We start from the raw sequence: 22,481 nt of genomic DNA on the forward strand, positions 1-22,481 counted from the left end.
CTGGTGAATACAGATCCAAACCCCCTTGGATCTTAAAACAAGGAGAAATCAATCTGGTTCTTAAAAAAGAAGGCTTTTAATTAAAGAAAAAGGTAAAAATCATCTCTGTAAAATCAGTATGGAAAATACTTTACAGGGTAATTAAACTTAAAGAGCTCAGAGGACCCCCCTCTGTCTTAGGTTCAAAGTACAGCAAACAAAGATACACACTCTGGTAAAAAGGTACATTTACAAGTTGAGAAAACAAAGTAAATCTAAGACGCCTTGCCTGTCTTTTACTTACTAGTTTGAAATAGGAGAGACTTGTTTAGAAAGATGGGGAGAACCTGGATTGATGTCTGGTCCCTCTCAGTCCCAAGAGCGAACCACCCCTTAAAACAAAGAGCACACACACAAACCTTTCCCCCCCCAAGATTTGAAAGTATCTTGTCTCCTTATTGGTCCTTGGGTCAGGTGTCAGCCAGGTTACCCGAGCTTCTTAACCCTTTACAGGTAAAAGGATTTGGAGTCTCTGTACACAGAGAGCTGTTACCCTTCCCTTTATAGTTATGACACTTGCATCCTAGAGTTTTGAATGAGCTCCTCATGCAGCTCTCTTCACTGTTAATGTTGATTTTCAATAAGCCTTGGAGCACTGGGGAAGTTCAAGAAGACTGGAAGAAAGGAAATTGTGCCAATTTTTAAAAAAAGGGTAAATGGGATGAAGCGGGTAATTATAGGCCTATCAGCCTGACATCAATCCCAGACAAGATAATGGAGCAGATGATACAGGACTCTATTAATAAAGAATTAAAGGAGGGTAATGTACTTAATGCAAATCAACATGGGTTTATGGAAAATAGATCCTGTCAAAGTAACTTGATTTTTTTTTGTTGTTTTTGAGATTACAAGTTTGGTTGATAAAGGTAATAATGTTGACATAATATACTTAGTTTTTTTTTAAGGCATTTGACTTGATAGGGCATGGTATTTGGATTAAAAAACTAGAATATACAATTAACATGGCACATTTTAAATGGATTGAAAACTGGCTAAGTTATAGGTCTCAATATGTAACTATAAACATGGAATCATCATTGAGCGGGTATGATTCCAGTGGGGTCCCATAGAGATTGGTTCTTGGCTAGTTAACATTTTTATCAATGACCTGGAAGAAAACATATAATCATCACTGATGAAGTTTGCAGATGACCGACAAATTGGGGGAGTGGTAAATAATGAAGAGGACAGGCCAACGATACAGAGTGATGTGGATCGCTTGATAAACTAGACACAAGCAAACTAGACACAAGCAAACAATATGTGTTTTAATACAGTGCTCCTCAAAGTCGGGCCGCCGCTTGTTCAGGGAAAGCCCCTGGCAGTCTGGGCCGGTTTGTTTACCTGCCGCTTCTGCAGGTTCGGCCAATCACGTCTCCCACTGGCAGCGATTTGCCGCTCCAGGCCAATGGGGGCTGTGGGAAGGGCGGCCAGCACATACTTTGGCCCGCGCCGCTTCCCGCAACACCCATTGGCCTGGAGCGGCGAACCGCGGCCAGTGGGAGCTGCGATTGGCCGAACCTGCGGACGCGGCAGGTAAACAAACCAGCCCGGACCACCAGGGGCTTTCCCTGAACAAGCGGCGGACTGGCTTTGAGAAGCACTGCTTTAATATGTCTAAATACAAATGCATACTTCTAGGAGCAAAGAATGTAGGCTATACTTACAGGATGGAGGACTCTAGCCTGAGAAGCGGTGATTCTGAAAACAATTTGTAAGTCACGGTGAACTGCCAGATGAACGTGAGCTCCCAGTGTAATGCTTTCACCAAAAATGCTAATGCAATCTGGGAGAATCCCGAGTAGGAGTTAGAAATGTTCTTTTACCTCAGTATTTGGCACTGGTATAATTGTTGCCAGATACTGTGTCCAGTTATGGTGCTCACAGGTGAAGAGGGATGTGATAAATTGGAGCGGGTTAAGAGAAGAGCCACAAGAAGGATTTAAAATTAGAAAACATGCCTGATATTGACAGACTCAAAGAGCTCAATGTATTTAGCTTAACAAAGGAGGTTAAGTGGTGTCTGATTATTGTGTATAAGTATCTACCCGGGGAACAAATATCTAATAATGGGCTCTCAATCTAGCAGAGAAAGGAATAATATGATCCATAGGCTGGAAGTTGAAGCTAGACATATTCATCATTAAAAAGATATATTTATTTCCAGTTTGAGAGTAATTAATTTACAACAATTTACCAAGGGTCGTGGTGGACTCTCCATCATTACCAATTTTTTTAATCAAGGTTGGATGTTTTTTTCCCGCCTAAAAGATATGGCCTAGGAATTATTTTAGGAAAGTTCTGACCTGTGTTACACAGGCAGTCAGACTGGCTGTTCACAATGGTCCCTTCTGGCCTTAGAATCTATGAAATTTATGAACCTATAAATATACGAGAGACCAGATTTGGTGATCTGGTGATCCCTATGACTTTAGTTATGGGACAAATTATAAATGCATGCATAGAACCATATCACTGCTTTTAAACCTAAGGTATACGAAACACGTAACCCAATAAACCAACATAGGATCATCAGATCAGAGTACAACAGATTACCAAATTTACTCCATATTCTCCACATTCTATTCTGACTTTGCATTAGTTATGACTTCCATACAATTCTTTGCTAGAAATCAATATATTTGAATAGTTTTCTCCATTGTTATAGGAAAATACACTCACTAGAACTAGTCAGAGATTTTATGAACCTGCAGTATTTGTTTGATTGCATTCATTTAATTTTTTGTGAAGCTATTTTTAATCTGTGGACTGATGACCTATAATTGACTGTGAATATTAGACTTTGGTTATTCTAAGCTTTGTTAGTTGTGATTGGTCACATAAGTCACATGGTATTGTTTCTGTTCCTGGACTGAATTAATGTTACTGTTTGTATCAAAAGGAGGTCTTAGAGACATTGCTGCTCTGAATCTCTGAGCAAGGTAGTAGATAAGTAGGGTCAGGGAATTGTATCATGTTTAAAATCTTATCTTTTCTGAGCCAAACAAGCTTTATCTAATGCATCCTTTCTGGAAAAATAGGTTACTGTAACTGTAATTGCACTTCATTGTGGGCCATTAGAAACAACTTTCCCTGGAATCTTTAGAGTCAAAAACACTTTTAGAGTGGAGTGGTAGGCTGCAACCACTGTTGAAACCAATCACTAGAGGGCCATAATTCCATGCACTAGACCAGTGTATTACGGAGTTTGAATAGATGAAGATTTTACACTTGAACATCTCTTAGGCAGCTATTTGTGTAGCTTTGATGTGGTCTTAAGTTTGAAGACGGAAGTCGGAGTTTTGTCTGGGTCACTTAACAACCCACTTTGGCAGTGGGTGGTGGAAACACAGTTGCTGTTCTATGTCAGTGTCCCATCAGTGTACAGGGCTGGCAAGGGTGCAGGACCTAGATTCAGCAGAGGAGGATGCTACTTTCAGTAGCTCATGGAAAAAGCCATCCAATAAAATACCATCCTCAAGGCATTGGAAGCAGACTATTAGAACTGTTTAATTAAAAGTAATGGTCTGAGCAAAAACTACTAAGGATTAGTTACATTCTCAGGACACAGTTTTTGCAAAGCTGCCCACAGTTTTTCCAGTGAGTGTCCTAGTACTCAGCACAAGAGACTACCTCAACTTTGATGAAAGTTAGTATGCCATCATACTGTCTCAGAAGCTTATATAGGTCCTGAGACAATGGGAATCTTTACTTTAACAGGGCCCCAGTGACTCTCTGAATTTACTGCACCACAAAATGAAAATGAAGTCGCCCTAATTCACTGGATAACTATATAGAAACATCTCAGCTAAACAAGATGGACTTGTTTTTAGACCTCAGTACAATGACTAAAACTGAGACCCTCAGGGAAGAGAATCAAAGACTGCAAAGAGTTTGCATCATACACAATTGAAGTGCATACAAATGGTAGAATGTAAAATGGAATTTAGAAAATGTTTGTGGGGAATTTTCACCAAAATTGCTTAATATGAAGACGATTACTACACACTAACAAGAAAGTCAGGTGGCATAAGAGGCAGCGGATTAACAATGACACTAATTGCAGTCATTACAACAAGGTTAAAAAGATTACTCAAGGCCAAGTTGTGATACCATTACTCACAGTCGTTAGAACAGTACTCTGTGAGTTGCTCATGGGCAGGAAGATATTATTCAGTGTGAATAACAGTATTGTAATCTGGCCTCTAGACTGACAATGATTTGGGGGCAGGGTCTGTTTCTTGCTATGTAAATGTACACAACCTAGCACAATTGAGGCCCCAATATCAGTTTTGCTATTATAATACTACAATCTGTGTTATTTGGAAAAAAATACTTTTCCAGACGTCCATCAATTAACATGCAGAAGATGCCAAATTGATTGTTGTGCTTACAAAATCCTCTATAGCAGAGGAATGCAGGACTGATCATTATCTCAAGCAAAAATGTGCATGCCTACTAGAACACTAAATCTGCTTCTTCTCTGATTGGAAGGTAAGAAAATCAAGCTTATGGGGAATTAAATGGCTTTGACTAAGCCAGAATATTAGTTTGTCAGCACTGTTTAGCATTCTAAGGCATTTTATCACTACAGTATAACTTGGAACTATTTAAAATTATGTTCTGTTTCATCTCTATGATCTTATGAACTAAAAGCAGCTTCTCTGATAGATATCTAACTACAACATTAGTTGTGAAGGTCTAGGGTTAGATTTTGACTTGGACTATTCACTCATAGAGGCCTAAAGAAATGTCAGACATACCTGATGTTCTCTTCTTCCTCTCCAACACAGAGTAAGGAGGAAAGGAAGGGAAAAAATGCCAGCAGCAAGCTACTTCCTTCCCCATCTCCAGAGCAAGGGAGGAGTAGGGAGAGGATTGCACCTCAAGGAGGCATGATTCCTTCTCTGTGCTGCTCCAGGAGTGGCCACTTACATGCTGCCCAGTACACAGGGTTCAAGGCTACGGCACAATCTAATGCTAAGTGTTTAAGAACAATTATTGCACATTTCTCCTCACAAAGATTACAGACTTTTCACCTTTTAAAATGGAATCAAGTGTGTTGATACCTTTTTAACACTCAAAACTACTACTGACATTCTTTGGCTAAATATGGATTTATATAATTCCACAGAAAAAAATAAATAAAGAAAATATTAAGGCTCTGTATAGCTAAGTCAGGAAATACAAAAGCCAAGGTTATCTGGGCAACCTGAACTCTGCCCCCAACAGCATATAGATATTTTACATAGTTTTAAATATACAATTGCATAGTGTTTCTCACATACAATATAATATACCACTTTATATGCACCAGGATAATATTTTGTAGTAGTTTGTACTACTTTTTGTGCTGAACAAACAGAATTCATTAAAGTGGCTCACATGAAATCCATTCAATAAATGGTACTTGGCCATCAGGGTACAGATGAAATGTAACAGTCATAATGGAAACTGGTTGACATACATATGCCACCTATGTTTGCACTTGTCATAGGAAAGTTAAGTTCAATGCCATTCCGCAGTACTTCGACAGTGAAATTAGTGCAAGTGCAGAATAATGAAAAAATATTGAAGATGCTACACTTGTATCTGAAGACACAATCCAAGTCAATGGGGGCTGCCTATGGATCCATGTTCTGACTGCAGGATCATGCCTGTGGGTTACAGAACAACTTGTACGACTGTTTTTTTTACTGAAAATAGTATGTGGCCATGTAATAAAAGGTTGTAGGATTGACTGGGTGTTGTACTGCCAAAGGAATTCATCTGGGTAAGAAATAAATTTAAAAATACAATACTATAATAACTTTGTCTTGTCAGCCATTAAGGATTAAAGGGCAAAAGCTTTAGCTACAGTAATTTAGTATGATAGTTGGTGAGCATCATATTATCCAATAGTCAGCTAATCTATATGAAATATAGGGAAATTGCAAACAGCATTAGGTAAATCATCTTCCACTTAACACTTTCTGCCTTCTTATGCAAAAAAGAAAAGTTTCATACATAACAAGATAAGTTCTATCTATTCTGTTGCAGCTTATAAAATGCTATATCCTATATTAATACAGAGAATTTAAGAGTTTTCTTCCACTACCAGGAATAGAAATTCAAAGTGGACAATAGCTAATGATTATACGACATTAATATATTTGCAGTAGCTAGCAGCTTTAATTACAAGATTTCTAAAAAGGTCTCAGGATCCCACTTTGAATCAATATGTACAGACTACAGGGACAGTTTAACCTACCATATAGAGCTTGAGAATTAGATGGAACATACTGTTTAATGTAGATTTCTCTTGATTATTCTGACAAACTGACTGCACCAGTGATCTTATTGGGGAAGTTATAACCTTTTGCTATATTACAAAGCAAAAATTAGCAGCTATTCCTTTGACCAGGAATGGTAGCTACTTTGTGTGGATTATAATAACTTTATGCATTACAGGATTAGAGATTTTCCCTCACATTTATTTTAAAGGCAAATTACTGTATAGCAGCAAACGTTTCAGTGCGATTTTGAGTTACGAAGATTTAATTCCAGGAATAGTAAGGTTGAAAAGTTCACTTTTCCCAAAAATTAAGAAATCAATGCACTCTTTCAAGAAGATATAGAAGATTATACTACTCAACCAATAACAAAGTCAGAATGAAAACTGACAGTAAGCCTGATCCAATTAATGCTGAAGTCACTAAGAGTGCTTCCATTAACTTTAAAGGAGATTGGATCAGGCCCTATTTCATTTCCAATTTATATATATAACTAGTGATTGACTCTGAGATCAATGGCAGAAAACTATTGCCTGATGGAGAAAAAAAAAGTTTCAGAGATTGCTGCCTGAAATCAAAGGCAGAGGTTAATATTCCATGACTGATGTCCAAGTTTTTATAAGATCACCTCTCACTATGGTAGCTGAATGTATGACAAAAACTGCTATTGCCCTTCCTTTTATTAAATAACCTCCCTTGTCTCCCTCCTTAATTTTCATTTGGTTGTTTTAGGGAGGTTTTGAATTATCAGTTGGTAAGGAGAAGGTCTTTAGGTCCTTCTCTCTGGATGGCAGGAGAAATCTTTGGAATGTGAAGGTTTGACTCGAGGCGTTCTGTGACCCCCAAAAGGAGAAGGCTTCAGGGATGGTGCCGGACTGGGTTGTCTGTCACTCCTCTTCATCTCCTTCCCACTCATCTGAAGCTCATACAGAGGGAGACAACAGGGTTGCCTGGCCAGTTCCTATTGCTGAAGAGATGAGTAAGAGGGACAGTCTTGCTGCACTCTGTTCCTCTCAGTGGATAAACATGAGCAAGAGGGAAATGGCTTTCTTGGACAATTCTAGCAGCTTTTTTTGCTTTAAATGGCCCCTTCTGATGCTGACAGTTGTGTATTGGGGTTCCAAGAGAGGTGCAGCTGTTTTTGAACTGGCTGCTTCTTGTTGCTGCCACCCTGGCCTCACAAGTGTCGTGGTTAGATATCCTCTCCACCTCACCACTGAAGAGACCAGTGCTGACTGTTTTGCCTCCTCTGTAGACTTTGTGCATCAGATTGAGGGTCTTTGTACATTTGGATAATTTTGGATGCACATCTGAGCTCTGAACCGCTCAAGGTCTTCCTTTCTCTAATTGATTTATAACTAAAAATATATTTAAAGCAACATTTCAGTGCACAGAAACAATCTGATTTCATTGTATGCAGTAAATGGAAGTTCACTATATCCAGTTTCACCAGAAGTGAGTTCCAGACTATATTAGAATAGTTATATGTAGAGTCTTCTCCCAAACATAGCCCTTTTGTGCTTTAAATTATTTTGTGTGTTTTGAGCATTGGAATGCTGTTTTAAGCATACTCTAGCAATTTTCTTGTGCCACTGTTTGGAGTGCCATCTTTGGTGCATTATGTCAGTGATGTATTCACAGCAGGCAAAAAAGAAAAATGTTTCGTTTTGTTAACCACTGTGATGGTCATGAATTGTACCCTTATTTCTTGATTACAGTTACAGTCAGTTTTGGTCATTCTGAGAAAGCTTTTGTACATGAATCCAAGATTCATATGGCCAGAAATGATTAAGGTCCTGACTCTGCAAAGACCTAAGCATGTGAATAACTTAATGAATATACAGGATCATATTAAAGTCAACAGGACCACTTGCCTGCACAGAGTCACAGTCTTCGCAGGATCAGGGCCAAAGACCATCAATGATGTTCTTCTGTTAGTGTTCAAGAAGTTCTGTAAGACAACAAATGGCAACCATCTCAAATAATTTTGTTCACCTCTAGTATAGGTATATTCTGTCTAGTTCTATATTTTGAGACTACAGGTTAAACATTTATTGAGACTTCTGAAAGGGATTAACTAACTTCCTTTTATTTGGGTTAAATTTGTAAATATATGGTTTAAAATGTGTTTATTAGAAACCAAAGAAAACAAACCCCTAAACTAATGAATCTGTGGAATAAAATTGCCAAGATTTAAAGGAGGATTGAATTCTACCCCACTTTTAACATACCTTATTTCATTCTTGGCTGGAAACTAGCAGTGAAACAGTGGAAGGTATGCCATTGATTTCAGTTGGGCTTGGATTTCATCCTGGAAGGGCAACGTGATTAAACACCATGAGAAAAGCTGTGCTCTGAGGGGTTTTTAAGCCATTCTAGTAGCTCCTATAGGTTTGACTAGTTCAAATAAATCTCCAGTACTTTGGATGCCTATTTAACTGAACCCAGATTTTGCAACTATTGAGAGTCACACATTGTAGACTAACATATTTGAAGAATGCACTTGTTTTTTTTTCATAATAATAATTAATAGAAGGGGGAGACGTGCTTATATCTTGGCCCTTCACTTGTTCAACCTTTGCTTCCTAGTCATGAAACTCACTGGATGCCTGAATATTTTGCTAAGGGGAAAGAGGTAGTTATGTAGAGGGGGATAATCCTGCATATCTGTTTTTTCCCTCTGTGCCAGGGTGGTAAAAATCAATGCTTTAAAATAAATAACCATCTTTTTATTATTAAATCAGACTCCCCCCCTTATTTAAATCAGATTTGTTTTATTCAAATTGATTTAAAAAATGAAATACAGGCTTATATTTTAGAAATAAACCTATTTAAAATTAAATTTGATATTGACAACCTATTGACAGGCCTAAACTACCTTTTAAAAATTGTTTGAATAATTTTAAGCCGTAAATGTTTGCTGCAAAGTTTTAAAGAAAGTCACGTCACTGAACTGCTGGAAGTCACTGGCTGGGCATATTGGAGCAGAGAATGTTGAAATGCTAATCCAGCTTTTGACAGCAGTGGCCTCTTCTGCAGACTGAGAGATAATATTTTCTTAATTTTAGTTTATTCAGCTAGTTCAGTTCAATTACTAGTTCATTCAAAGTGAAGAAACCAATATGGAATATTGGAAAAGCAGGAAAGATGGTATGTCTCTTCATGTATGAATAAAAACTAGATGTGAGAGAATAAGATCTACTAGTTGTAAAATCTTGAAGGACATGGTGACCAGTTTGAGTCACCAGAATTGACCAGTTCAATTCATTAAGTACAGATAATACTTCCTTTGTTTAATAAGTGCAAAATGTTTTGTGGTAAACTATTTTATAAACTTTTTTTCTTACGTGTTCAGAACATTTCAGGTAATTGAATTGAATTTTAAAAAGTAGGTTTTTTTCATCTTGCATTTTAACTGATTTTGTATTTCCATCCAAATGCAGCTTGACACAAATCACAAGTTTAAAATTAATCTAGTAAATAAATGCAACATTTGTCATTAACATAATAAAAATGTAAAAATTAGGAATCTGAATAAATGTAAGCTAAGCTTATAAAATTGCTTAAATAAATATGTATAGATATAGTGTATACGCCTAGTAAGCAAAAAGAAGCACCACGTTTAGTGCAAAGGCTATATTTACTTGCAAATCAACATGTTTTAATAGTTACCAACTAATGAGAATCAACCATTCTTTAGGAAAATAACTAAAGTACAAATGCAAAACATGATTAAAAACTGTGATTTATATCAAGATTTCCTGCTTGCTGATTTAAATCATGATTAAAATTGGTAATTTAAATTGCTTTGATTTAAATCAATCCACCCTCCCCTATGCTGTGTCTTTTTTCCATAAGAGTGCCAAAGCGTAGCTCTTTCCTGCAGTACACATTCATTGACCTTATGGTTTTTCAATATAGTTCATGTAACCCTTTCAGACTGAGTAAACCAACTTTTTGAGTGAATATCAAAAGCTTTGCTTCATCAAACAGGGTTATTTCAGGGTTGCTGCAGTTGCTGTGGCCAGAAAATATACAGAATGTATGCATTGTTTTGAAAAACAAATTGGTGTGATGTAACTGCACTGTGCCTGTCACTTAGGGAAACTACTCTCTAATTATTCTGCAAGCCACCAAGCTCCCCTGGAAGGCAAAACTGCCTGAGTGAGTGAAATAAGCAGAGACATGGCAAAAATAAAATAAAATCCCCAAAGACTTCAAACCTTTTTTATTAGCTTTCTTATTTATATTTTGTATTCTCATTTCCAAAAAGTTTGTACTAACGGCCTCTCTTCTTCAACAGTAGAGAGAATGAGTCACTAAAAAATGTAAATTTCTCTTCCGTGAATCTATATTTTGTGCCATATCCAGTATATAATTACAAAGGAAAAGCCAAAGTGTTTTGAGTGTCACTAGGCAATATTCTGCCCTCAGTTATGCCCATGCATCTCTTGAAAGCATAAATTCTCCCAGTACAAGGCTGTATTTGATTTCACACTTTGATATACCTGAATTCTTCTTTTTTTCAGTATGGCTTCTTGGCATGTGAAATGTTTAGATCAGATGTGAACATACTGTTGATTTGCAGTAATTTGCCAATACTTTGGACATCAGCCATTAATTGCTAAACTCAAGTCTCTTAAATTAAAAAAAATAACACATAGAAGTATCCAAGCGAGCATGAAGGCAGAGGGATGAGTAAATTACTTCTATATGGAAGGAGGTCAGGATGGAATGAATTGACTTAATTGTAGACTCAGGGTATGTCTAACTTGGAGCTGGGAGTGTGATTCCTAGGTTACATACACATACCCACTCCTGCTCTCATTGAGCTAGCGTGAGTATAAATAGTAGTGTGGCTGTGGCAGCACGGGCAGCAGTGAGCAGCAGCACGCGCTAGCTGTGCCAATTACAAATGTGCCTGAACCCTGTGGGTATGTAATCAGCACAGCTTTGCCTTTGCTGCTGCTCACTGCAGCCCATACTACTGTGGCTACAGTACTCTTTTTAGCACTCTAGCTTGATGAGAGCTGGTATGTGCATGGGAGTTAGGAATCACATCTTAGTTCCAAGTGTAGATGAAGCCTCATATAGAGTGAGACTCTGCTCTGAGTTACACATGTAAGTCCAAATACTTGAGTCCTACCAAGCTATGCTTGGTGGTGGGAGTGGAAAATTGTAGCTAAATGTCTTTATAAAAAAACGAACAAACAAAAAAACTCCCTAGATCATTGGGCCAGTTCAGTCTCTGATGTAAATTAAAGGAGCCTCAGGTCTGCTCTAAGTTTCATCACCCCAGAGGAGCCATTCCACAATCCCAGCATTGCAAAAAAGCAAAATGTCATACCCCACAAAGTCCCCTGTGCTATGTTTGGTCCAAGAAAGGGAGGTGTAGAGCTGGCTATGCAAAAAGAATCCTCGGTTGCCCTATTAGGAGCAGTGAAAACAGATGTGCCAAGGTAACGACCTAGCCCATATAAAGTACTTATGTTGCATTAGGAACCACTAGTGTGGAGCCTTGTGCATTTCCACTTAAGTTGACAGGAGCCTGCACCAGAGTAGTGGTCTGTACTAGAGGTTCCCATTGCAGGAGCTGGCCCTAGGTAAAGTCGTTGGGTCTGCACAAATTTAACTAAGAGCTAAATTTGGCCTACAGCATTCCAGAGATGCAAAAATATCTGTTAAGTTCATCCCTGTCTAGTGTAAGATACCTGCTTCAGTTCTTTCCTAACAACACTGATACAAAATTGAAGGGGAACAAGGCTACACAGACCAGGAAGACTAAAATTCAAAGTGAGTTGAACAATTTTAGAACATGTAGAAAAAAAATCATACAGTTTGCTGTGAAGAAATTGGCTGGGGCCAAAACAAGCAAACAAAAAATACAACCACCACCAACAACTAAGGGGACTAGACTTTAAATAGTCAGATGAGACAAAGTTTGAAGAAGAAAAGGCTGGGGGAATTCTAATGGACAAAACTCTAAAGCCATGGGCAGAGAAATGTGTCATAAAGAAAGCCAGCACGATTCTGAGCTACATCAATGCAGGTTTTGAATATGTCTAATGGAATTATTCTAGCACCACATAAAGAAGTAATGAAAGTATTTTAGAATAGCATGTTCAGGTCTTGTCATCGTTTTCTTATATTAAATATATTTATAAAAATAGAGAGGGCAAGCTGATGAGGGATTTAGAGAGAGATTTTCAAAAGGCCAGAAAAAACTGAGCCTGAATCATTTTGAAGAGAAGATTAAGGTCCTATTAGAGTACTCGCCAATTCTGAAGGAGAAACGGAGTAGACTAGTGTGGAACATTTTGAGCATCACTGAATGAGAAGAAATCTGCCCATATTTTAATTAACTCAGACCACTTTTTGACCGTACCAGTTTAAAGACTTGTAACGTATCTTCCTCTTACACTAGTAAGTTATAACTGTTCAGTGGGCCAATTTTTACTCTCAGTTGCATGAGTTCAACTCCCATTCATAGCTAAGGCATAAATGTGAATTGAGTGTCTTAGGCCTGGTCTACATTAGGAGTTTATGTCGAATTTAGCGCCGTTACGTCGAAGTAACTCTGCACCCGTCCACACCACAAAGCTATTCAGTTCGACATAGAGGTCTCTTAAATTCGACTTCTGTACTCCTCCCCAATGAGGGGAGTAGCGCTAAATTCGACATGGCCATGTCGAATTAGGCTAGGTGTGGATGGAAATCGATGCTAATAGCTCCGGGAGCTATCCCACAGTGCACCACTCTGTTGACGCTCTGGACAGCAGTCCGAGCTCGGATGCTCTGACCAGCCACACAGGAAAAGCCCCGGGAAAATTTGAATTCCTTTTCCTGTCTGGGCAGTTTGAATCTCATTTCCTGTTTGGACATCGTGGCGAGCTCAGCAGCACTGGCAACGATGCAGAGCTCTCCAGCAGAGATGGCCGTGCAATCTCAGAATAGAAAGAGGGCCCCAGCATGGACTGATCGGGAAGTCTTGGATCTGATCACTGTGTGGGGCGATGAGTCCGTGCTTTCCAAGCTGCACTCCAAAAGACAGAATGCAAAGATCTACAAGAAGATCTCTAAAGCCATGGCAGAGAGAGGATACAGCCAGGATGCAGCGCAGTGCCGGGTGAAAATCAAGGAGCTGAGACAAGGCTACCAGAAGACCAAAGAGGCAAACGGACGCTCTGGATCCCAGCCCCAGACATCCCGTTTCTACGAGGCACCCTTTCATCCTAGGTGCAGCTGCCACCACTACCCCACCACTGACCGTGGACTCTGAGGATGGGATATTGTCGACGGCCGCTTCCTCGGACATGGTAGCGGACGGGGAAGATGAGGAAGGAGATGAGGAGGACGAGGCAGTCGACAGCGCTTACAACGCTGATTTCCCCGACAGCCAGGATCTCTTCATCACCCTTACAGAGATCCCCTACCAACTGTCCCCAGCTGTTAACCCGGACACAGAATCAGGGGAAGGATCAGCCAGTAAGTGTTTTAAACATCTAAACATTTATTTTTAACAGAACAGGAATATTAACAATAACAACAATGGGTTTTTCATGATTAGTTTGCCCTAGGCGCTTAACGTTTCAGTCCTGGGCAGTGCAACTATTGAAAAAAAATCTAACAATGTCCGGTTTAGCATGATTGTTCTGCCCAAGCCACTCTACTGTTTAGTCCCTGCCAGCGCAGCTACAGTAAAATGCGGTCTATATGTCCGGGGATAGAGCTGAAATCCTCCATGGACATCTCCACGAAGCTCTCCTGGAGGTAATTGGAAAGCCTTTGCATCAGGTTCCTGGGGAGAGCGGCCTTATTGGGTCCTCCGTGGTATGAAATGTTTCCGTGCCAGGAGACAGTCAAGTACTCCGGGATCATTGCCCTGCAGAGCATGGCGGCATACGGCCCTGGTCTTTGCAGGCTTTCCCGAAGCATTCTTTCTTTTTCCGTGTCTGAGATCCTCATCAGGGTGATGTCGCTCATGGTGACCTGCTTTGAATTAGGTAGGGGAATGTTAGTATTGGGACTGCTTGCCCGTTCCTTTACAGAACTGTAACCGGCGGTTTACAGCCACGCGGTGGAGGCGGGAGAGGGGCAGCATACAGGGATCTTTCCCTGGGACAGCCGCGACGGGGTGGGACAGGGGCAGAGTTCATGCTTGCCGGATTGCTGGCAGCAGGGACTGGCATTGCTTTCAATGTGAAAGGAGGCCAGTGCTACTATTAAAGTTTTAAGCAGCCACAAGTCTACGGCTTACCATGTCGGCCTGCTACACAAATTCCGGTGTCCTGCCCCGCTTCTCTGATCTGCACTGCAAGACCCCAGGCACTGAATGCGAAGGCCGAAAATTCGACCTTGTCCTGAGTGCGCATGTGATAGGTGCTGTGCATGGTCATGTTCACAGAGAAAGACTATGTTCTTTGTTCACAACTAAATTTATCTTTCTGAGGAATTCACTCCCTTTTTCCCATTCCCACAGCCACAGCTGCGACTGTCTCCCAACCTAGCCTGGCATCACACTCCCAGAGGCTAGCGCAGATTAGGCGTAGGAAGAAGAGGACACGGGAGGACATGTTCTTGGAACTTATGGGCTGCTCCCAAGCCCAGGCAGCACAGCAGACCCAGTGGAGGGATAACTTGTCCCAAATGCACCGATCACACATGGAACGGGAGGAGAGGTGGCGGCAGGAAGACCAGCAGGCGACTCAAACGCTGCTTGGACTAATGAGGGAGCAAACGGACATGCTCCGGCGCCTTGTGGATGTTCTGCAGGACCGGAGGCAGGAGGACAGAGCCCCGCTGCAGTCTATCTGTAACCGCCCTCCCCCGCCACCAAGTCCCATACCCCCCTCACCCAAAGACCAAAGAAGGAGGGGCGGCAGAGTCCGTGGAAACTCTCACTCCACCCCTGCAGACTGCTCTAGTACTAGAAGGCTCTCATTCCCCAAAATTTGACAAGTCCTTTCCTTCCCGCCTCACACAAGCCCCCGTCCAAGTTTCACCCCCCAGTTTCATGTGTAGTTGCTAATAAAAAATACGTTTATGTTAATTACTGTTCCCATCATGTTCTTTTGGAGGAGAGTCTGTCTGAAGGGGGGGGAAGGGGGTTGGTAATTGGACAGGACAGTCACCTTTAGCAGGGCACAGAGGCGGGGGCAGGTTCAGCAGCAGGACACATACACAGTGCAGTCACTAGTTACCCTGGTCAGTCTGGGAGGTGGTTTTCATGTTCTGGGGGGAGGGGGGGGGTGTTGCTCTGTGACTTTGTGGTGGGGGAGGGCAGTTACAGATCTTATGCAGCGGTCCTTATCCTGGATCACAGAGCCATGCAGCAGGGGATTTGTAACTGTCCTCCCCCTGCCACAAAGTCATATAGCCCCCCCCCCCACAGTCCCGATCAGGAGGGGTGGCAGGCTCCGTTGAAACAACCAGTCCACCACTGCGGAGCCTGTCATTCCTGGAGTTTAGAAGCGTCATTTGCATCACCACACTACACCCGCTCCCCACCACAGTCTGCGTCCCAGGTTTAAAACATTCCCGCGAAAACAGTAATAAAGAAAACGGTGTTCATTAGCAAAATTGAAGTGCTTTTATTTTTAAACGTGTGTTGGAAGGGGGGGAAAGGGGTATGTAACTGGAGAGGATACTGAACATTTAGTGGGTAAAGAAACGGGGGCAGGTTCAGCTTCTCTGTACACAAACTGAAAAGTCACAGGTTACCCTGCTCACTCAGGAACCTAGCTTTCAAAGCCTCCCGGATGCACAGCGCGTCCCGCTGGGCTCTTCTAATCACCCGGCTGTCTGGCTGGGCGTAATCAGCAGCCAGGCTATTTGCCTCAACCTCCCACCCCGCCATAAAGGTCTCCCCCTTGCTCTCACAGAGATTGTGGAGCACACAGCAAGCTGCTATAACAATGGGGATATTGGTTTCTCTGAGATCACAGCGAGTCAGTAAGCTTCTCCATCTCCCCTTGAGACGGCCAAAAGCACACTCCACCACCATTCTGCACTTGCTCAGACGGTAGTTGAAGAGTTCTTTTTCAGTGTCCAGGGCGCCAGTATAGGGCTTCATGAGCCAGGGCAATAGAGGGTAGCCTGGGTCGCCGAGGATGACTATCGGCATCTCCACATCCCCAACAGTTATTTTGTGGTCCGGGAAGTAAATACCTTCCTGCAGCCGTCTAAACAGACCAGAGTTCCTGAAAACACGAGCGTCATGAACCTTGCCCGGCCATCCGACGTTGATGTTTGTAAAACGTCCCCTATGGTCCACCAGTGCTTGCAGCACCATTGAAAAGTAGCCCTTTCTGTTAATGTACTGGCTGGCCTGGTGGTCCGGTCCCAGGATAGGGATGTGAGTTCCATCTATAGCCCCACCGCAGTTTGGGAATCCCATCGCGGCGAAGCCATCTATGATGACCTGCGCGTTTCCCAGGATCACTACCTTTGAGAGCAGTACCTCAACGATTGCATTGGCTACTTGCATGACAACAACCCCCACGGTAGATTTGCCCACGCCAAAGTGGTTCGCGACTGACCGGTAGCTGTCTGGCGTTGCAAGCTTCCTGAGGGCTATGGCCACTCGCTTCTGGACAGTCAGGGCTGCTCGCATCCGGGTGTCATTGCGCTTCAGGGCAGGGGACAGCAACTCACAAAGTTCCAGGAAAGTCCCCTTCCGCATGCGAAAGTTTCGCAGCCACTGTGATTCATCCCAGAGCTGCAGCACTATGCGGTCCCACCAGTCCGTGCTTGTTTCCCGGGCCCAGAATCACCGTTCCACAACATCAACATGACCCATTGCCACCGTGATGTCCTCGGCGCTGGGTCCCGTGCTTTCTGACAGGTCTGTGCCACTCTCAGACTTCAGGCCCTCACCGCGCTGCCGTAGCCTCCTCGCCTGATTTCTCTGCATCTGCCTCTGGGAAAGGTGGATGATAAGCTGCGAGGTGTTGACAACGGCCATAACTGCAGCGATGGTCGCAGCGGGCTCCATGCTCGCAGTTCTGTGGCGTCCACGCTGTCACTGACCAGAAAAGTGCGCGAACTGATTTCCCGCCGGCGCTTTCAGGGAGGGAGGGAGGGAGGGAGGGCGGGAGTGACGGACGGATGACGACAGTTACCCAAAAGCACCCTCGACACATTTTTTTACCCAGAAGGCATTGGCGGCTCGACCCAGAATTCCAATGGGCAGCGGGGACTACGGGAACTGTGGGATAGCTGCCCACAGTGCACCGCTTCCAATGTCGACGCTTTCCCCGTTAGTGTGGACTCACAAAGTCGAATTACTGTCCTTAGTGTGGACATACACGTTCGATTTTGTAATATCGATTCCACATATTCGATTTAAGTAAAATCGAACTACTCTCGTAGTGTAGATACACCCTTAGATCCTCTTGATCTTTGTCAGTCTGGGTAGAAACCTCAATATGGCTGTGGCGGGGCAATGACTCACCTTCGCTTCCTCATGTCTCTCAAGTCTGGGCAATAGTCCCACAGTCCTTGCCCTTGCCCCTTGTATCAGGGGAGGACCACCTATGCCCACATTCCCCACCACTTGTGGCAGGGTGACGACTCATTGGTGCGGCCTCCTGTTGGTTGTCCAGGGAATTAGCTCTTTTCCAGCTCCGGAGCACCCTCTGCTAGCTGATGTCTCGCCTGCCGCTGGCCCCATGTCCTTCCCAGACCCCGGTGCCCTTTGTCCAGGGGCTCTGCCCACCGCAGTACCCCCTCAGTCTGGGTCTCCCCTCCCAGGGGAACCCCCAACCCCCTATCCCCACCTTGCCTCAGTGGCTACTGCCAGTCACTATCTAGCCCCTGCTCACTGGGGCAGACTGCAGTCTGTAAACCCCTCATCATCGGCAAGGGGGGGTTGGACGAGCTGCCTCTGCCTATTCCTGGGCTACCCCTCTGCAGCCCTAGTACCCTTTTGTGGGCCCTTAACTCGGCCTGCAGCCTGGGGCTTTGCTAGGCTGGAGCTCCCCAGCTCCCTCTGCCCTTCCCCAGCACTGCTCCACCCTTGATACCGTTCTCAGCTTCCCAGGCAGCCAGAGTCTCTCTGTGTCCTTCTGGCCCCCCGCCCTCTTATAAGGGCCAGCTGGGCCCTGATTGCACTGGCTGCAGTGGTGGCTGCTTTCCCAATCAGCCCAGCCTTTCCCCTGCCACAGCCCTCTCCCAGGGCTGTTTTAAGCCCTTCAGGGCAGGAGCAGGGTAACCACCCCCCTACAATGGCACAGAGATGGCATGTGTGTGTCTGCTGTTTGTCATTATAGTTCACAGTCTAATGATCTGGCAATGTTGCTGTCAGGTCTATTTATTTATTAATATAATATTAGATGAACCATTATATAATATAATATTAGATTGCAACCATTTCTTTTGGAAGGGGACCTCACTTCCATTATTCATGTCATTGACCTGTTAAGATTAGACTACTGGAATGTTTTATTCAATAGGAAAGATGCCAGTGGATGGCTCTTAAGAATATGTAGTGTATGTCTGGGTTACCACTAAAGTTTATTGTTGTGCACTGCAAACAGCTTACTTTGGTAGCTCTTTATATATCTTCTTGACAAGCATCTACATGAGATCTCAAGTCCATTTGAAAAAATAAGCTGGTGCTGACTGCCTGTTGTCTTACTGGGAACATGGGCTGGAACACCAGCTGCCTGCTGGTATCTGGGTGCAGTTGAAAAGCTTTATTTTTGATCTATAAAGCTAGGAAATATATGAACTGCCTACTATGGAGAACATCTCTCTCTCCACACCATGTTGCCTTAGTGGCAATCAGCAAAGGCTCTTGAGCTGGAACTCCCTCAGTTGATGGTACTGCTGCAAAGGCACTTTCCTGAGAGCCACGTAGCTTTCTCAGTCACTTTGTCTTTCATTTACAATAGCCTGAATGTGCTGAACATCAGGGCAGGCTGCAGAACTCATCTGTGTGAACTAGCTTTTGATAAGGTGTGAGCACAATAATGGTCAGTAAAGATTGTGGGTTTGAAGGGTGAGGGTTGGTGTTATATTTTGATTGGATGTTTTTTAGATACATGGTGATTGTGGTGGGAATAAGGTGCTGCATCTATATTTGTTATTGGCTATGAAAAGTGCCTAGAACACAAGATAAGTTGCCCTTTCACTTTGCAATAGTATAAATCCAAAGTAAATATGAAGCTTTCAGTAAGGAAAGACATATATTTATTCTCTGTAGGCCACAATCTGCAGATATTGTGATGCCCCTGAGTCACTTTGAGGCCTAGATGATCTCTCAGAGAGTGATCTCTAGGTTTTTAAAGGTATGTTTTATCTCCTCTTTTGTAACTGTCTTCTGTCACATTATCAGAAATTCCCAGTGCATTTTCTGTGTAACAACTTTATTTCATAAGGTTTCTTTTCATTATATGACCCTATATAAAGCCTATGGAGCCAATATTTCAAACCAGTGCTTGAAGCTAAGCACCTAACTCTGTATTGAGGTACCTAAAATAAAAATGTTCTGCTAAGTTGAAAGGGAACTTTGTGATCACTGCATCTCAGATAATCTGACCATTTTTACTTAGGTGCCTGGATATGGATTTAGGTGCCTGACTTGAGGCCCCTAAGATTGGAATCCTGTTTCTTTGCTCTTTTGCACTTTGTGCAGACATTCACCTCTGTGTAAACAGCTAGCAGTTCTGACTGGTAGCACTTTTGTTCTGACTTGTCACTGACTCTACATAGGTGTTAATACCAGTGAAAGATGCAAGTTAGGCGGGAACCACACATTTGATCTGTGATACACTCTTGCTGCAATTTTTAAAGGAATTACTCAGAGAACTTTCTGAATAGCTGTTACCCAAGTGTATCCAATGGGGTGGATATGTTTGTCAATAATCAAGGCAAAGGGAGTATTTGAATCACTGTCTCAGGCTATGTCTGCACTGCAGTTAAACACCCATGGCTGGCCCGTTTCAGCTGACTTGAGCTCACACAGCTCAGGCTACAGGGCTATAAAATTGTGGTTTAAGTGTTCGGGGTCAGGGTGGAGCCTGAGCTCTGGGATCCTGCAAGGGGGGAGGGTCCAAGAGCACAAGCTCCAGGGCGTTCTGAGCATCTACATGACAATTTTATAACCCTGTGGGCCCAAACCCCATGAGCCCGAGTCAGCTGACATGGGCCAGCCACAGGCGTTTAATTTCAGCGCAGACAAACCCTTTCAGGTCTGACAAGCTAGGGAGTGTACGCTGTAATTTGTTCATCTATTAAAAGTGTCCAAGCTGTCTCTTAAGAGTAACTATGGAATGGACCTTAGATGGGAAATCTGGAAAAAAGGCTTGAGACAGATTCAATGGGAGTCTTATTTGCATAAGGAGTATGAGATTGGGCCAAACATGAATTTTACCAAAAACAAGACTATGTAAATTTAAAGCAACTATTGCTGAAAAGATGGCAGATGCGGAGAGGCTTTTATAAGTTGTATAAATTCACCATCAAAGCTGCTTTCACATGATGTAATTCTGAAAGAAAAATTATTAGCAGGCACATACAGCATTAAATATTTGACTGCATTAATTGACCACCTTTTCTGGAGACAGGAGTACCAGGTGATTAAAAGATTAATTACAACATTGAAAGGTATAATGTATTCATAAGACTTATAATGAGAGACCTTCACAGCTATATAAAATTCTTTGGAAGCAAATTCCTAATAGTACAAAGAAAGTCACAAAGAGTGGAAAGTGAGCTTTGCTGACCTTGTTAAGATTGTCAAATGTTATATATATTAAAGTCCCTGGTATAACATTAAAAGGAAAGAGAGTGAGTCTGACTTCATAAAAGTATTTTTAAAGAGTATTTTAGTGTGTCTCTGCTCCACACAATGTACCCCTTCTTAATGTGGACTTATGAGCCATATATTTTTATTAGCTATAGTTTAGAAATTCAGCTTAATGTACCATATTAAAAAAATATTCAGCGACTGGGGAAAATCATGAGTTTATCACTGCTGTTAGAAGTTCAGCTCTTGCATTATATTGGCCATCTCCCTGAGTTTCAGATATTTTCCTTTCAAGATTCTTAACTCCCTTTGAGGTGTAACTGTAACTCTTCGTTCTCTTTCTCGGATGCACATATATATATTCATGTACTCACTGCACCATCTTGTTGCCTTGGCTTCTCTGTAAATCCTTCCAACAGTGTTGTATTGACACTAAATTTCACACCAATGAATTTCTATTAAAATTATGCACATTTGTATAGTAATATCCTGAGTTGTTGGAACTCAAGTCACTGTCAGTTATTTCCACACACCCTCGTGCACATAGCTGTAGGCTAAAGTAACTAATTACAGTAAACCTTGACTGTAACAAGTTTGTTTATATGTAATTGATTATCAGAGATTGATCAATTATTTTTCAGACTAAAAAGTAACACATTTGTTTTCTTTACAATCATGTAATTCTTGTTCCACTTAGGAGTGTTGATATCTTGGCAAATGTACCCAAAATGTTCGCAGCCTTGATGTTGCCACTTCTCCATTATTTACCACATACCTGTAGAATTCTCTCTAGTACGCTGGTCCCAAAACTTCAAAAACAGAGGCCTCTATCACTTGGGCAGAAGGAAAATTTCTCCCATTATTAGACTCATGTTCTTTCTTGGCTGCAACCAGCCAATGGCAGTTAATGTGCTCACAAATATTTCCACTGAAATCTGTGGAGTCTGTATCGGGTCCATAATGACCATTGGATCAGGGCTGGGCCTCAAGCTATCAACAAAAATCATTTATAACTTTGCATAATTACAACTTACTTTCTTACTGTCACTGTGGCATGAGTTATCTTATAGATGGACAGTTTGAAGGGATAACACCAGCTATTTTTGAGGAACCAGAAGGCAAATCTGAGACAAGTTAATTTCAAATCAGGGTAATTTTCTTTATTGCTCAATCAATTTTCTAACAAAAAGCTATCAGAGGGCAAAAATAGGGTTTTAAAGTGGGAGCTGCAGACACCCTAACTATATTACTCTCCATAAGTAGGGCCCTATGTAAATCACACTTTTTTTCTTTAGAAAATTCATGACCGTGTAAATGCCAAAGTACTGAATTTCACAGTATTTACACTGAATGAAATTTGAAGGTAGATGTAGTTAATTTCAAGGATGGAATGCGTTTTGGAGGTAACTGTGAAAGATATG

The sequence above is a fragment of the Terrapene carolina genome, unplaced genomic scaffold, assembly GCF_002925995.2.
Source record: "Terrapene carolina triunguis isolate 2854851 unplaced genomic scaffold, T_m_triunguis-2.0 Scaffold48, whole genome shotgun sequence".
In the NCBI taxonomy this organism is placed as follows: domain Eukaryota; kingdom Metazoa; phylum Chordata; order Testudines; family Emydidae; genus Terrapene; species Terrapene triunguis.